The 13,326-nt window shown below is 44.7% G+C and overlaps 1 long non-coding RNA gene across 1 annotated transcript in view; it reads right to left on the bottom strand.

The window, feature by feature from the left end:
* Positions 1-8,209: 8,209 nt before the first annotated feature.
* Positions 8,210-13,326, bottom strand: part of LOC123385919 — a 42,293-nt gene continuing 37,176 nt past the window's right edge. Inside the window, exon 3 of the long non-coding RNA XR_006599201.1 lies at positions 8,210-8,330. This is a non-coding gene — a long non-coding RNA (uncharacterized LOC123385919). The remainder of the gene's footprint in view (positions 8,331-13,326) is intronic.

The raw sequence follows: 13,326 nt of genomic DNA, 5'->3' as shown, positions 1-13,326 counted from the left end.
AATCCTGTCCAGGGCTGGCCAGTTACTAAGCTGGCAGGCTCCCCTGGGGCCAGGGACAGGACTGGCGGTGCCAATGGCAGGAAAGAAAGGCTCAGTCCGCTCATGATGCTGGGAGCCTCTTTGGGCCGAGAGATCCCCTGATGAGGGCCACTCCATTCCCTCCTGCCCTCTTCCTAGTTTGGATCCAGAGCTGCAGAAAACCTACTTGCTGTATATTTTTTCGTGAAAAGGTCAGAATGGACCAAAGTGTTATTATTTGTGCAACACGGTTCAATGGAACAGGGTCAGATTTGGGTTTAGAAGACCAGATTTCAATCCTAACCCTACTCCTGGCCTGTTGTGGTGCTTTGGGTGAGACACTGAGCCTCCTAGAGACTCACTTTCGGCCTGCAAATGAGGGAGAATGGGATTTACCCCACCAGCCCCTAAAGACATCCATGAGACTTGAATGGTTAATGTTCGTGATGGTGCCACGTAAGGTGTAAATGCCCCACAGACAGAGGCTTGCTTACCTAATCAATTAGTTAATTCAGTATATATTTTAGAGCCTGCTGCGTGCGAGTCTCCATGCTGTGAAGCAGAGAAAGCATGTTCCCACTAAGGGTCTAGCAGGAGACAGGACAAATATACAGAAAACTGTAAGATGTGATAGAAAGGGACACTAATATAGAAGACACAAGCAGGGGAGGAGTTGTTCCTTCTGGCTGGAGGAATCCCAGAGGATCTCACGTGGAGGTAAATATTGGGATGTGGAGGTTATAAAGGTTGGATATTGGGAGTGTGAGTTGGGGGAAGGAAGGCACTCGGGGGGAGGCACAGAGGTGGGGGGTTTGTTGAGGTGTGTATGGGGAAATGAAGGTGTTTCTTAACTGGACCTTTGGGCATTTGAAGAGAACAAAGGTTGGGCAAAGGTTGGAAAGATATGTAGGGGCCAGATTGTTTGCGGGTGGGAATCTGATCTAGGGGAGGGAGTGCGGCCTCTATCATTTGGGCAGCTTTGTCCCTGATAGTGTTTGAGCAGGAGAGTGGCACAGCCACACTGATTACACTGACCGTGAGTAGAACACACTACTGGCTTGCCCAGGCCCTGGGTACCATTGTTTCTCTTCCTTTTCCTTATGGAGCTCCCTGGTGATGCTGAGAGACAGGTGAACTCCCTTTGAGGCCAAGCAGCCTTAGGTAAGAAGGCCCTTTATCATACCTTCTCAGGGCCTTGAGGACTCAGACTTTGGATAATTTGGTAAGTTTTTGTTGAGCACTCTTTCTGTTCCAGGCACGGGGCCAGGGCTTGGGATTCAATTGCGAATGAGGTTTAGTTCCTGTCCCCAAGCTCAGGGGTGTTGATCGTGGGGTGTTGGAGGCTGCGGGACAATGTGGTTCCTACCTAGGGCTCGGGGATGCAGATGGAGGAGGAAGAGCTGGGAAGGATTTAGAAGGAAGGAAGGTAATAAGCTGAGACCTTGGGGCTGAGTAGAGGTACTCATACTCAGGTGAGGTCATGGGGGCAGGAGGCCGGCTGAGCAGGACCAGCAGCGTCATGCAGGTGGTAAGAAAGCATGAGGGCCTGGCATCCAGGCACTGGTGCTCAGGCCAAGCTCAACTTTCCCCTGAGGACACGGGGCCTGCTTGTGGGTTTAAGCATGAGAGAGACTTGCCTTTTGAAAAGGAGACTTCAGGCAGGGTGAGGATTGCTTGGGCTGGGAAAAGGCCAGGCCCAGAAGCTGTTCCAGGCAGAGACAATGGTGGTTAGAACTGGGAGGCCAGATGCTGGAACTGCACTCCCCACAGGACCAGCAGGACTTGGTGTGGGGTTGGGGGTGAGGCAGAGAGAAAAGCCCGAGACTGACACCTGCTACATATAATCTTAGACCTCTTTGAGGATTGTAGGCCAATTTAAAATTATCTTTCTGTTTGTTCCAAACCTAGTGAGGCTTCAAAAGGTACTTACATGATCTGCCCGCCCCCCTCCCCAAATTGTGATTTTGCAACTTACTGATTCTAGCACCGAACACCACCACACCTCGCGGTATTAACACTGTCAAGGGACGCCGGACAGCGATACCCAGCCTCCTTCTTGCACACATGAAGAAGTTGAGGCCCTTCCAGTAGTAGGGGTGCATTTATCTTTTCATTGAAAAATTTGTTTTTAATGTTTATTTATTTATTTTGAGAGAGAGAGAAAGAGAGAGGGGGAGGAAAAGCAGGGGAGGGGCAGAGAGAGAGGAAGAGAGAGAGAATCCCAAGCAGGCTCTGCCCTGTCAGTACAGAGCCCGGTGCAGGGCTTGAACTCACTAACTGTGAGATCATGACCTGAGCCAAAACCAAGAGTAGGATGCTTAACCAACTGAGCCACCCAGGCACCCAGAAGAGGTGCATTTGAAGTCACAGACCTCAAGGTAGGTGAAAATATGTGGGGCATCTCATCTTTCTTGGCCTCCTGTATGGGCTGTCAATGTAAGACCTAGCCTCCCTGTGCCTGTCCCAAGGTGTATCTGTCTGCACCAGAAGCTGATTTCAGGGCATCCCCTGTGGCTCTCAGCAGAGTTGACAGCCTCTCCCAGTGCACAATGCTACAGGAGTGACTGTCATCCTTGGCACTGTTCTGCTCTGATAAACACTCTGGGTCAGATGTGTTTGGGAAACGCTGGGCACTTCCATCTCCCTCTTGAAGACTCACAACACACGTGAGCAAACTAAAGCATCCAAGAAGACACTAGCTTAACTTTGCTGCCTCAGCCCCTACCAAATTTATTTATCCATAGAATCTCTTTTTTTTTAATCCATGAAACTATTAGCGTCCCAGGGAAGTGGAGTTCCACCTAACTCCTGGGAGAAATGAATGGTCTCCAGGTGGTGGTTCTAATGTGCAGACAGGTTGACGTCTTGCTACTCAAAGTGTGGTCCCAGCAGCATCACCTGGGATCTTATTAGAAATGCAGGATTACAAGCCCCACCTCAGACCAACTGAATCTAAGGCTGCATTTTACAAATTCCCCGGGTGATTCGTTGGCACGTTTAAGTTTGAGGAGCACGGTTCTAAGTCACAGTGCTGGACATTAGCTGGACACCAGAAGTGACTGGGGAGCTTAAAAAAATCCTGATATCTGGGTACCAGTCCCTGTGATCCTAGCAGTTAAGGTCCGGGAGATGGATTTTTTTTATTATGGTAAAATATACATAAAATTTATCATTTTAAACATTTTTTAATGTTTTATTTCTTTTTGAGAGAGAACGCACAGCAGGGGAGGGGCAGAGAGAGGGGGAAAGAGGGTCTGAAGCAGGCTCTGTGCTGTCAGCACAGAGCCCAATGTGGGGCTCGAACTCACGAACTTGTGAGCTCATGACCTGAGCCAAAGTTGGACACGCAGCCGACTGAGCCACCCAGGCACTTCTCATTTTGGACATTTTTAAGCATACTACTTACTCTTCAGTGCACTAAGTATATTTGCAGTGTTGTGTACCGATCATTATTATCAACTTCCAGCATTTCTTTTTATCACTGCAAACAGAAAACTCTGTACCCACTAAACAATACGGGCCGTGGAATTTTAAAAAGCCGACCAGCTGATTCTAAATGCAGTAGAGTTTGAGAACCACTCCTTTAGACTGTTGCTGGCTACATTTAGAATTTTCCATCAAAGGCCTTGAACCCTTCTAGGGTGAAGCCTGGTTTAGTCTCCTGGGACCCTGGCAAGTCAGCTTCCCTCAGAAGGTCTGTTCCACATACACGAATGGGCGGTAACAGGGACCTGACAGTGTTGTGGTTGTCTGGGTAAAGTATCTGGTCAGGGGCCTGACCTATAAAAGTCTATGAAAGATCACGATTATTACACTGTTATGTGAAGAGGCAATTTAGTGAAATACCAAGAGCACAGGTTTGGGAGTCAGAGAAACCTGAAAAATCCAGGCTTTCCCAGTTAGGAATTATGTCACACGGACAGGTTATTGTACCATTCTGAACCTCTGTTGTTGTTGTTGTTGTTGTTTTAATCTGTAAAATGGGGCTGATAGTACTTAGCTCATAATATTATTGTAAGAATTAAGCAAGATGACCTACGTACAGTGACTGGTACATAGTAGGTGCTCAACAAATGGTGGTAATTAGTTACATGTGAGGCATACATTACTTCTGTATCATTTGTCATCCAAGGTCAAAAGGATCATAGACTTCTAGCACTGAAGTAGTTTTTTTTTTTTAATGTTTATTTACTTTTTAAGACAGACAGAGACAGAATGCGAGTGGGTGAGGGGCAGAGAGAGAGGGAGACACAGAATCCGAAGCAGGCTCCAGGTTCCGAGCTGTCAGCACAGAGCCCGACGCGGGGCTCGAACTCACGGACTGTGAGATCATGACCTGAGCTGAGGTCGGACTCTCAACCAACTGAGCCACCCAGGTGCCCCAGCACTGAAGTAGTTTTTAAGATGAGAGGGAAAAGTTAATAAAATACTGAAACTCTGAAATGCCCCCTTTTACTGCAATGTAGTGGTGGCTTGGTTATCAGAACCCCTGGAGCTCAAGTAGGTGAGCTCTTATCAGCTGTCTCCAGCCAAGTCAAATTCTCAGGGACTCAGGTTCCTCATCAGAGGAACCAGAGAACTTAAAAATTATATATGTGTGTCAACAGATATGTGAACATGAAGAGAGAACTTTTTTTCAGGTCTCGTGTCTTTCAGAGACCTACTGAAGCTTTGTTCATCTCATACTCTGTCACCTTGCTAAGCCACCAAGCTGCCAGGACCTGGGATGAGAGCCTCTCCTCTGTCCCTCCTTCCCCTCTGCTCCATGGCCCAGGGCCTCTTCCACTGCCTGAAGGACCTGACATGTGGATAGCACCATCAGTAACCATCTTGTCCCCACAGATATCCATTAAATACAAAATTCTTTTCAGCACCGTCTTCATTCTCTCTGAAACTCTCAACCAAGTGAAGTTCTTTCCTAAATCAGGATCAATTTTGTTTGGACTAAGATGATTCTGATAATATATACATAGTCTGATCCTCCAGGAGCAAAGGTCAGCATGTTACTTATATTATTCAAAATATATACTGTCACATGTATTTTCCAGTTCATAGTGTATGTCGGTTTATTAAATCACTGTGTGGCACATGGGATTGTATTTGCACTCCTTATGAATGTTTTTACTGTTTTGTAGTCAAGATGAATTATGCTTGAAGATTTGTAGGTCCTTTTTGTTCTTGATCGTCTAGCTTTGATTTATCATCAGGGTGACTTTGGTTACATGATTAAACCAAATGTTATCTTCTTTTTTATTTTAATGAGTATTTTGGAATGTACAATGCTGATGAATACCAGTGGTTTGAGATTGAACACCAGGCAAAAATTTCTATTTTGTAGCTAGATGTTCCATTCATAAGACATCAAAGAAAAAGACATGCAGCCACATTACCCCAAATAGTTCAAAATTGCTGAATATAGGATATGTGTGCATTGGGAAGTAAATTTGAGGGGGTCCACGGGAATGAAGTCATGAAGGGTCTGAGTATTGGTGCTTTATTCTGTGGACCAGGGGTTCCACTTTGGAATACCTACAGCGACCAGGCAACAGCGAATGATGAGGTCCAATGTAAGAAATGGCATCTTTGGGACACCTGGGTGGCTCAGTGTGTTGCATCTGACTCTTGATTTTGGCTCAGGTCACGATCTCACAGTTCATGGGTTCAATCCCTGCACTGGGCTCAGCACAGACAGTGCAGACGCCTGCTTGGGATTCTCCTCTCTATCTTTCTCCCTGTCTCTGTCTCCCCCTGTCTTTCTCTCAAAAATAATTTTTTTTTTTTAAAGAAAAGGCATCTATCTTTGATCACGCTTTTTCAAATCTGACACAATTTGCTTGTAAAATGTGTAGGAAAAAGTTTCATGCCTGCAAAGTACTACACATTCTCATGTTTTTCTTCAAATGTGGCCCTCATAAACTCTCTATCTGTTCTACTCCTGGTAGAGGTAAAGAGAACTATTTCTCTACTATAAGAAAAACAACAGTATGTACGGGATCATATATGGCAGTTCACCTTCCTTTCATTGTCAGGGAGACTATAGGGAAGGGTGGGAACCATGGCTCACCCACACCATCCAGTCCCTGCCTACGGGAATCTGCTTCTGTTTAGCTCCATTCGAGTTGTTGTTCTGAGGGGACATAAGCTCCACGTGGAGAAGTCTGAATTTTGGAGAATTTTGGAAAAATTTGCTTCCTGTGAAATCTCTCATTTTAAATGTTTGCCTGATAACAAAGGAAAAAATGTACATGCACATATGTACTTAGCACACATTTGTAGACTAGATTCCATCTGGGAACTGCCAGCAGCCAAAGAGTTTTAACGGTGTCAGGGATGTGACTAATTTACATTTTAGAAAGATTTGTGTCCAATAGCATGTTAATACAAAGGATGCTAATTGGTTACAGCAGTCTCAGTGGCCTCTTTATGTATTTGTTTTTCTTTACATTTGTTTATTTTTGAGAAACAGAGTGAGACAAAGCGTGAGTGGGGGAGGGGCAGAGAGAGAAGGAGACACAGAATCTGAAGCAGGCTCCAGGCTCCGAGCAAGCGGTCAGCACAGAGCCTGATGTGGGGCTCGAACCCATCAACTGTGAGATCATGACCTGAGCCAAAGTCGGACGCTCAATTGACTGAGCCACTCAGGCGCCCCATGGCCTCTTTATTTTTAAACGTGTATTTAGCAAATACCCATATAATGTTAACCATCCTAGAAACTACTGTAAATGCTTTACAAATATTTACTCTAACGGGCATGTCTGATCTATACTATTACTATTCCCATTTGATAGGTGAGACCTGAGGCACAAGGTCACAAAGCTAGTAAGGGACAGAGCTGGGTTTTGAACTCAGTCTTGTACCAGAATGTAGCATTTAACCACTCTGCCATCTTGCCTTTTAACAACAATTAAAAGATAATATGCATTCAGAAGATGTGTGTGTGTGACAGAGAGAGAGTGAGAGAAAGAGAGAATAACTTTTGACATATAATTACATTCTGGTTTTGGTTGGGGAAAACATAGAGAAAAAGGTGTCTTTATTGGTTAAATAGCATTGCTAAAAGATGAGAAATTTCTCTGTGGAAAATCCAACTAATAGGTCAAAAAAAAAAAAAGAAGTAATAAGGTAATCTGCAAAGACTCTGAAATGAGGGTGAATGAAAGCCCAGAAGACTTTCTCCACGTCTGATACACGCTAGGAAGCCCCTGATGCTGCTTCATGGCTGCGTGGTGTGGTGGGGAGGTGAAATCAACCTTCTCTTTGGTTCCTAGGGGGAGAGCGTCCTGAACACCCACTGGCTACGAGGTCTCTCTTCCTTCAGCACTTGGCCTGCCTGGGCTCCTCCCACTGCCCGTGCCCTGAAGCAGGTGGAATGTCCACTTTATTTGCGGCCACAGAGCAAGAAACTAGGGAGGTGATCACGGACTCCCCCAGACTAAGGAAACATGACCACTAAAAACAACACGGGACCCAGGATTAGACCCTGGATCAGAAAAGGACAATTAGTGGAACAATCGATGAGCTATGAATAGGGTCCATAGTGTGTACAGGAAGTATTGCAGCAACGTTCATATTCTGATTTGATCATTGCAGTATGGTTATGTAAGATGTTAACATTTGGGGAATCTGATGAGGGGTATATGGGAATTCTTTGTACTATGTTTGCAATCTTTTAGTAAGTCTGAAATTATTTTAAATTGAGAAGCCAGGAAAAAAAAAAAAAGAATGTAAATGTATAGACTGCTATGAGGGGTGATTGGACCCATGCACTCCTCCTGAGTAAAGGGTGGATCCCAGCTCTGCACAGGTAGTAGGTCCCTGAGAGGTTCTGCTATAGGCAGACTGTGAGCTCCGCTGGGAGGACCCTATGTGCTGTGCTTTTGCCCTGATTTTCCCAAAGGACTTCGATGTACAGCAAAATTATTTGTGGAACTGGTTTTGCTCTAATTTACACGTTGAGGAAGACTGTCAGGAGGATCCACCCCTAGATCACGTGGTGCGGGGGAGTGCGGGCACAGGAAGGATTTCAGAGCCAGACATGAAAGCTCAGGTGGTCTGGGTCAAAACCAAAGTGGATCTGGCTTGGTTGGGTAATGGAGTGAACATTCCAAAATTAAATAACTCAGTCACCACAGGCAGATTATGAATTTACAAAGAATTCAAATACAAGGAAATACACTTAACACTAAACAAATAAACCAGACACAATCTAAGCTTTCTTTAATGATTCAGAAGGCCTTCAAGATTTTGCAGGATCAACATAATAGCATCAGTGGGCATTGATGAGATGCAGAAGTCTTGGCTCTCATCCTTCTCTAGAAAGAACAGAGAATTTCCTCTGATCATCTTGCTATTCTCTTTCATGTGGAAATATCTCATCCAGCACACATTCCATTTGGGGACTTTTAGGGTACTTCTGTTAAGGACCATAATGGTAATCATGAATGGGATGATAATGACTAAAAACAGCAGTAGCCATCAAACCTTGTATTTACTTACAGCTTTTTATAATTCAGAAGAATTTGCATATATTAGTTTCTATGCATTATTAGAGGTATAGATTGGAGATCACAAGGGTAGGAATGCTCCAACGAGAATAGGAAAAATACTAAACATGAGATCTCTTCCCATGTTGGAAAAAGCCCCTGGTTACCATCACCTGGGAGTGACAGAAGGACGACTGAGTCAAGAACATGTCTGCCTGATACATGGGGATGAGGTCCCTGGGAAATGTGGCCCAGTCAGTGTCCAGGAGTCTGGATTTGTGTCTCCTTCTCTTGGACAAGAGAGGAGAATGTGGGGAGAGGGACAGAGGATGTCCCCTTTCTTTTACAATCTTGGAGCTCCCAATATATACTTTTGCTTTAGTGGCCCAGCTGTGTGGCTTTTTCTTTACTTGCATTATTTACAATATGGTTGCTTCTGGTAATTTTTCAAGTGGGCCACAGCTCATGGGTTTGGTTGGCCCTGGGTCAGCTGCCCAAGCGCTAGATGGGATGAATATCTTTGGTCCTATTGGCTGTGGCCAGGAGCACAGGGTCATGTGAGCTCTATCAGAGAATGTTTGAGTTCACTGTCTTCTTTCTCAATGGCTCTCTTCCTGGGAAAAATGCTCCCAGCTTCTGGCTTTGGAGCTCTTTCTTAGGAGAATCCCTTCTGTATAGTGAATTTCCTCTTTGTTACTCCTTATAGTCCTTTCAAACGGAATTAAGTCATTCTGCCTTTGGATTTGTGTTTGTTTAAGGAACTTAAATTTATTTTACCAAACCATTATCTGGCATTTATGGAGTAATTTTCCCTGTAGAGCAAAACTGAGGCACCTTTGGATGCCCCTGTAATATAATCCCTCTCCCAGGCTTTACCAGCCTGAGTACAAATTAAGTCACACTAATGTCAATAACTCTCGAGTTCCTGTTCTTGCTCCCACGCAGGCTCACAAGAGTCCTCCAGCATCCTGCAAAGCCTCTCCAAACATTTCTGTGACTTTACGAAGAGAACACCCCCACGGGGCCACAAACTAGCCGCCTGTCTGTAGTCACCATCTTCCTCCTGTCCTGGTCCTCCCTCTGCTGTTCTTTACTCAGTCTCTGATGGGGCGGCAATGCCAGCCTCTGCCCAGAGCTGACTCTGCTCCCGTAGCCACCTCAGAGGGGTTTGCACACCCAAGCCATGGGAGAAGACACCGTTCCTCTGCTCTGTGCTACTTTTGTTACCTGGGCCCCAAAGTGGCCCTGCCTTTGTCACACAGTTCCTTTTCACAAAAGCTGCTTTTTCCCTCTGCCCTAACTTCTCTCACTTCCTGGAGTCCCAAAAGGCCTGGCACAGAATGGGCCCCCACATGACAGCCTTCCTCATTCTCATTTTTCCCCTTTCTCTTAGCATACCCCACAGTCAACAAGATTCTCCTCTTTCCCAGTCACAAACCAGAAGTCTCCACTCACATCCGGGGATGCCTGCTCATCAGATCCTCAAAGGGCAAACCTGAGAATTGCCTTTTGAGTGACCTAGAAAACTCTACTGCATAATCAGTGACAGATTCCCTTAATTGTAGAGAGATTCTTGGGCTGACGTTTGTGAAGTAGTGAAGTAACATATTTATTGACTTGGAGGCCAAAGATCTAATAAAATGAAGATTTTCTTTAATTATGGAACTCACTAGAAGTCCTTTCAGTTAATTTTTTTCTTTTTATTTTCCTTTTTAATTTAAAAAAATTTTAACATTTATTTATTTTTTGAGACAGAGGGAGACAGAGTGCGAGTAGGGGAGGATCAGAGAGAGAGATACAAAATCCAAAGCAGGCTTCCGGCTCTGAGCTGTCTCAGCACAGAGCCTGATGTGGAGCTTGAACCCAGGAACCACAAGATCATGACCTCAGCCGAGGTCGGACGCTTAACTGACTGAGCCATCCAGGTGCCCCTATTTTCCTTTCTTTAAAATTGTGGTTAAATATATACAACATTGACTTTTCCACGTTAATCTTTTGAAAGTGTACATTTCTGTGGTATTAAGTACATTCACAATGTTGTGTGACCATCAGCATGGTCTATCTTTCTCTAGAACTTTTTCCTCTTCCCAAATGGAAACAATGTACTCATTAAACAATACTCCCCACTTCCCTCTTTCCCCCAGAAGTGGGAACCACCATTCTGCTCTGTCTCTATGAACTTGACCACTCTGGGCACTTTATATAAGCGAAATCATACAAGTCCTTATGTGACTGGCCTATGTCACCTTTCCTAAGTCCTCAAGATTCATCCATGTTATATCATGTGTCAGAATTTCTTTTTTTTAAATTTTTTTTTCAACGTTTATTTATTTTTGGGACAGAGAGAGAAAGAGCATGAATGGGGGAGGGGCAGAGAGAGAGGGAGACACAGAATCGGAAGCAGGCTCCAGGCTCTGAGCCATCAGCCCAGAGCCGGACGTGGGGCTCGAACTCACGGACCGTGAGATCATGACCTGAGCCGAAGTCGGACGCTTAACCGACTGAGCCACCCAGGCGCCCCAGAATTTCTGTCTTTTTGAAGGCAGAATAGTGTGTACACACACACACACACACACACACACACACACACACACACCACATTTTGCTTATATATTCATTGATCATTGAACTTTTGGGTTGCTTCCACCTTTTGGCTATTATCAATCACATTTAAAATTTTAAATTTTCGGGGCGCCTGGGTGGCGCAGTCGGTTAAGCATCCGACTTCAGCCAGGTCATGATCTCGCGGTCCGTGAGTTCGAGCCCCGCGTCAGGCTCTGGGCTGATGGCTCAGAGCCTGGAGCCTGTTTCCGATTCTGTGTCTCCCTCTCTCTCTGCCCCACCCCCGTTCATGCTCTGTCTCTCTCTGTCCCCAAAAAAATAAATAAACGTTGAAAAAAAAATTTAAAATTTTCTAGTAGCCACATTAAAAAAAGTAAAAACAAATAGGTGAAATTAATTTTTAAAACATTATATATATATATATCTCCAAAATTTTATCATTTCAACATATAATCAATTGAAAACATTTGTTAGTAAATGTCAGTAAATATCAGTATGAAATCTTTGATATCTGATGTGCATTTTATATTAATAGCATATCTCCATTTGGACTAGCCACATTTCAAGGGCTCAGTGGCCATGTGTGGCCATGTGTGGCCATGGGATACTCTATTAGGCACCCAGATCTAACTTATTACAGAGGGTCCCAACAAAGCCCTCTTTCCATGTCCTTGGGTTGTCTCAGTCTGAGAGACAGGGTCTCAAATGAATCTTTGGCAAGTTACAGATTTCTGTCAGTTCTCAGCCAATTTCTCAGACGAATGCCTGAAGTCCCACATTTCTGTGGCTCCAAATGTTTTAGCTCTATGTTCAAGCAGTTGAACTGACATTTGGAAAATGAAGGAGATTGATTTACATTCTCCCCAGGCAGAGGAATATGTGTGGCTATCACTTACATGTCCAAGTAAGTTATGTATTCAACCCTTTCAAGGAACCAAATACATTTTATTTATCTAGACATGATCCAGCATAGTGATTCTGTTTCACATGGTTGTGTGTACGCACCTGAAATTAATACTGAGCCACAACCATGTGTTTATTCATGAATCCAAATATGATTTTTTGAGCTCCTCTTATAGGTCAAGCACATGCTAGGCACTGGGTGTCCATCCACAATGAGACATACACAATTCCTATCCTTAGGGGCCTTGAACTACAGCTTGTACACCCTCCCTGTCAGTGAACTTGACATCAGGGTGACATGGAAAGAGGATACTCACCCTCTTCAGGCTGGGCAACCCTCTGCAGCCCTTTTCTCCTAAGCTACGGGATAATTCCTTTCTCTTGATTGTCCACCCCTGCGGGAACTTAGGGGTTTGCTTTCATAATTATGAGTGTAAATTGCCATAAAAACTAAACTAAAAACTGAAGCTCCCTAAAAGATAGCCAGGGTGGCCAGGGCAGATTTTCTCCACATTATCCAACTCCCCAAATAGAAGGTCTGGATTTTATTTCACAAAAGTCTTCTGTCTGCTGCTAATGAGGGCCCAAGTGGCATATTCTATGTCATGATACGTATGGTTCCTACTGAGAGGTCTAATAATCTATGGTACTAAGGCGCCAGTTGAGTCTGAGCCTGATTTCGTTCCTTTGTTTATTCAAAAAACATATACATGATGCCTGGAAATGCCCCTAGACCTCTCCTCATCCCACTGTTCACATTCACAAGAACACCAGATTGTTGGGAGGTTGAACATGGGGGTCATTCCCGAGCGTGGATTTCTTGGTGCCTCCTTTGATTGACGTTGTGAAGTTCGAAGCTATAGCCCACATTTCCTCAAGGAAAATTTCTTAAACTTAGTGGGTTCTTACTAGGTCCCTCAGTATAATAGAAATGTTTCCATTCAACTGATTTCTAGAATTGTGGGTGAACACCATGTGGATTTGGATGGAAGTCATTGTCCTTCTCCTCAGGGCAAGTTGCTGAGGACTGCAGGTCAGAATGTAGTAGAGGCTCTGGCATTTCTGTCAGACTCTTACATCTGGGAGGACAGTTAGGAAGACTGAGCCTGGGGGTGGCCTGAGGAATGTAAAATTTGTCTCTGTGCTGGTTCTTCCCATCATCATCAGCCAACTCGAGAACTCGGCCCCTTTTCTCTCTGCCCAACCAGGCAGCACCCCCTGGTTGCCCACCCACCAAGTTTGCCACCTGTGGGCTTTTCTTCTACAATTTTCTTTGTGTCTTTCCAAAGCAAGATCAAGCGTCACCACCTTCTTGAAGGCTCTGCTCTGACCCCAACACCACATCATCCACAGACCCTCA

Source organism: Felis catus, chromosome B3 (genome assembly GCF_018350175.1).
Source record: "Felis catus isolate Fca126 chromosome B3, F.catus_Fca126_mat1.0, whole genome shotgun sequence".
In the NCBI taxonomy this organism is placed as follows: domain Eukaryota; kingdom Metazoa; phylum Chordata; class Mammalia; order Carnivora; family Felidae; genus Felis; species Felis catus.
Note: the sequence above shows the minus strand (reverse complement) of the source record. Positions and strands in the feature narration are given on the sequence as shown.